Consider the following 5,302-nt stretch of genomic DNA (forward strand, 5'->3'; position numbering starts at 1 on the left):
CACTAGAGGTCAGGCCAATGTAACAACAGTTGATCAAATCACTCACTTTGGCATATTGTCATCATCATCATCATCATCAAATTCCTGCCATGTACCCTCAAGGGGTGTACAGGATATGATAGTACTACATGAAAAAAATTACATCATTATTAATTTCCTATCTACAATTTTCCTCCAAATCAGTCTGTTACTTGTCAACACTCCAATATTATCAGATCTTATTTTTTCACTAGAGGTCAGGCCAATGTAACAACAGTTGATCAAATCACTCACTTTGGCATATTGTCGTCATCATCATCATCAAATTCCTGCCATGTACCCTCAAGGGGTGTACAGGATATGATAGTACTACATGAAAAAAATTACATCATTATTAATTTCCTATCTACAATTTTCCTCCAAATCAGTCTGTTACTTGTCAACACTCCAATATTATCAGATCTTATATTTCTATCGTCTAAAGCACTTTGTACCGTATCAATCCACCTATATCTTGGTCTTCCTCTCGGTCGTTTTCCTGCCAACCTGGCAGAGAACACTTGTTTTGCTAATCTTTCCTCGCCCATTCTGTTTAAGTGACCATACCACCTCAGATTAGCTCTGCTAACGCATTCCTGGATGCTGACAATGTCAAGTTCTTTCCTAATATCCTCGTTTTTAATATGATACTGCCACTGATGCCATCTGTTCATGCCTATAATCTTTCTCAGGACTCTCATATCTGAAGTCTCTAGTCTTTGGTCAAGTGTTTTACTTCTGACCCAGCTCTCAGATCCATAAGTTAAAACTGGTTTGAACACTGTCTTGTATACAGCTAATTTAGTGTTCCGACTAATTTCTCTCTTGTTCCATATGAATTTATTCAATTGACTTCCCACCATACCAGCTTTGCTGATTCTGTTGTCTATTTCTATATTTAATTTACCATCTTCAGTAAAAATCGTGCCTAAATAGCTGAAATGTTTTACTTGTTCCACAGGTTCTCCATTCACAACACAGTTGACATTTTCAATGATTCTGCCTATTTTCATTGTCTTTGTCTTTTTATTGCTGACCTTCATACCATATCTATTACAAGAGCTATTCAATTTAGTCAGAGAATCTTGCAGACTTGTAGCGGATTTATTTAGAAGTATAACATCATCCGCATAAAGCAAAGAGCTGACATTAACATCTCCAATTTTGATATCATGTTTAATACCACTTTCCTTCATAATGTGATCCATATAGATAATGAATAACAGAGGGGATAATGTACATCCTTGTCTCACACCAGATTTAACATTAAACCATCTTCCTGTACTTCCTTCAATTCTAACTGCTGACTTACAACTCAAATAAAGACTAAGTATTGCTTGATATAATGCCCCATTGACACCATATAACTGCAGCGTATTGAATAGCTTCTCTCTTGGCACCTTGTCATATGCCTTTTCCAGATCGATTGGCATATTGTTTGAAATGTAATATATTTTCAACCTTAATATGAAGGTTAAAATGATGAGCAATTTTCCGTAACGAATTAATAACCATTGAGTTTGTTTTACCTATATATATATATATATAAATTTTTCCCCACCGGAGGTCAGGCTAGGGTCAATATCCAACCACTGACCTATGGTACTCAAGACAGTTATGCATAACTAATTGTAGTGTATACTAATGTAGCTTGCGATATAATGTATACATATACTCCTAATGACTTTAAAATAATAGTCCATGTTTTGACCTTTATATTAATCTAATTAAAGTAAGTTTTCTAACATAGTAGTTTGTCTCCATAAATATTCATAATGAAATACCATGTTTAGTTTCTAAAGCTGGTTCTTCAAAAGAGCCCATCCACAGTATTAACTATAGGATAGGATTACATATCACAGTACAACTTTCATAGTTAGTGGTTAGGACATACATACAACTTCAAGGCCCACCTTTCCTAATTGGGTTGTGGGGGCAACTGCTGCAAGAGGAACTTCCAATGGTCATGATGGACAGTCATTAAAAAAACTGTCAAGCTATCCAAGCCTGTTGGAATTTGTCTCTTCTAATGGCATTGCCAAAAATTCAAAAAATGAATTATAAACATTAATGCAAATTTTAAATATGCACAGCTCATATATCAAATTTATGTGCTGCTTTATCTACTCATTCCATGGAAGCTTGTCACACTAAAAAATTCCTTCAGTTCTTGGATAAAATAATAAATATCCGATTTTCTTAATTTTTTTTTCAGTATTTTTCTTTATTCCAATAATATTTAATGATATACTGAGAAAGTCCAAGAACAGACCTGCCAATATTTTCATCAGAACCATGACTTGTGATGTCGTGAACTATATTAAATGGTTCATTAAGCCAACTTTTTTTTTTTTTTAAAGAATAGAATGCGAACATCAGAACTAACTGATCATATTTATAAAGAATTCATTAACTTGCTTGTTTTCAACTGGGACAGCTGCACATTGCTAAGTTCTGTTTTTTATAACCACTGATTTAAGCAGATATTACTTACCTCTGATTTGAAGATATCTGCTCAAAGTTATATTCATCAAGTCACTCTAAAAAAGTGGCTAAAAGGAAAGTCACCAAATCTTGTCAGAAAATTGCCTCACCTTCCCAACTTTGAATCATTGACCTTGTCATGTCCAAGTAACTTGACTTTATATAATCTAAGTAATATCCCAATAAAGCAGTTAATCCTAATTGTTTTTACTGGATGAAAAGCCTGAGTTTCTGGGAGGAAAACCATGCAACCTCTGTTTGATGAGACTAGCTAACTCGTCTCCAGTTGAAAAGTTCTTCATGTCCTAGATAGGATTTGAACCTAGGCCTTTTCAATCAAAGAATGCCTCTGAACAAAAGCTGAATCGCAAAATTGGCACATAGCAGATACAATGTTCATGTCAATGCAAGTACCATCTCCACATTTGAATACCTGTAAAATTGTACCACTGAACTCAAAAACTGAAGTTTCAATAACTGTATAATAGCAGGATTTATTCATAGATTTAATGTAAAAATAAATTTCTACATGTTTTGCTGTCTGTATGAGAGCTTCATCAGGATGATGAAAATGCTAGAGAATATACCAAAAAAAATCTGAGAACCCTTAACAAGAACAGTTTTATTTAACCGCAGTGAAGAGTTCTCAGATCTTTTTTTTTGTATTCCCTAGTATGTTCATCTTTCTAACAAAGCTGCAAGAAAATCAAAAAATGTAGTTTCTTTTTACATTAAATATGTCAGTAAATCTTACTATTTATACAATTACTATTACTTATTGTCCTCAACGTTTAGTTTTAAATGAAGCTTCAGGTTTTCAGTTACGATTTTAAACCCAATGAGGTGAAAACATACCTGTATAGCATTATTTCCTTAACACATACGAGTCAAATAAACTTCAAAAACAGTAGCTGTCGTAGTTTGTTACTTGGCATTAAAAGTGAAACTGGAAACTTTTTATAGATAAAAAGTGAAGAGGATGGCTTCAAACATACAATTATAAATGTTGCATTCTAGGGAATTTTCTATTTTGATTTGATACTTAATATGCTTAAGCATAATATTAAACACAGAAAATTGATCTCGATGCAATATCTACATATGATGAATTACTGTCAATAAACATGGTCTAAAATCCATTCATTGGATTATTGTTTGTTAATAAATAATCATCCCTCTGATGATAAGCATTTAGCAAACAGAAAAATCATACTGTTATAAATTAAAGATACCAAGAAGTTATATTCTTGGTGTAATCCTTTATCCAAGTGTAAACAAACAAACTGGGCTGCTTGTACATAGAAGCTAATGACTTCACATCAATTGCCTTAGTATCCCATAATGCATATATCCTTAGACATGTAACGCTTTGCTTTATGGGAGGGGCCACTACTCATGACCTTTATTAAGGTCTAATCAGTGGAAGCCAGCCCCAGAAGTGATACCAAGGTTGAAGTAATGCATTAGTCATATTTCCATATACAAGTAGTCAAAAGGTGTCACACCTTATTACTAAAATACTCTGGATTAGAGATACATGTTGAGGGTTTTCCCACTTGATTTTATTATAAATTAAAGATGCTAAGAAGATATATTCTTGGTTTAATCCTTTCTATATGTCCATAAGGATATGTGCATTGCATTATGGGATATTAAGGCAATTGATGTGAAGTCGTCAGCTTCTATGTACAAATAGCCCAGCCACGAAGTGACTTTACATGCAAAATTTGTTTGCATATACTCGGATAAAGGATTAAACCAAGAATATAACTTCTTGGTATTTTTAATTTACAGCATAATCAAGTGGAAAAACTTTCAACATCATATTGTTATAAGACATATTAATAATTCAAGATATTATTGAAGACTGATATCCATTATTCTTTTATAGCCAAGTAGCAAAACAATGTTTGACTGAGATCTTAAATAGATTACAACCTTCAGCATGTGAGAGTGGCTATTAATACTTTTAAGATCTTTAATCTTAAAAGTATTAATAAAAGGCAGACCTCATTGTTTTTAATATCTTAACTGGTAGTGAAGATAAGGTTGTCTTAAACGGCTGTCAGGTGTTTTGAATCATTAATTCTCATTAGCAACAAGGCAGAAACTCTCAATGCAATGGAATCTTATTTGTTTGAAAGTTGTATTTGTCACAAACTCAGTGTGCAAATCATAACTACAGAAGAAAAGAACCTAAAAGGCTTCATATGGCATCAAAATCATGGAAGAATGATCAATAGCCCTTTGAAACTTAAAAAACATGATTTGAATCTTTAGAAAGTAACTGAGGACTTACTCTGGAATACAATCGCCAGAAATTTGAATTAGTATTGCACTATTTAAAAGATGAATTCCCCGGTAGCCCATATATTCACATTGTACATTAGTTTTGATTACAACAAATCTACTTCACAAGTAAACATGAAAAAGATAAACTTTTAAAACAAAATTTGAATATAGAGTATATGACCAATTTGGCATATTTATACGTCTTGATGAAATGCTTTTCTTCTTTTGACTATTAGCTTGATTGATATTAATACCCAAGTTTAACTGTATAAACTTTTTGTAGTTCTAAAAGTCCAACAGCATTATAACCAAGCATTAGAAATCATAGTTAAAAAAACATGAAAAAATAAGACTACTTTCTAAGGAAGAAGGAAAGTCAGGTATGTAGCATCAGATCAAAGAATGTAAACATGTGCACATTAGTACCTGGCTTTGATAATATAATCATTTCTGTGTTGATCAAGCTTCGTGTAAAATATTTTGCATGAAAAATACAAAATACTCTATG

Source organism: Typopeltis vanoorti, chromosome 7 (genome assembly GCF_054136105.1).
Source record: "Typopeltis vanoorti isolate ZY-2024b chromosome 7, IOZ_Tvanoo_1.0, whole genome shotgun sequence".
Lineage (NCBI taxonomy): Eukaryota > Metazoa > Arthropoda > Arachnida > Uropygi > Thelyphonidae > Typopeltis > Typopeltis vanoorti.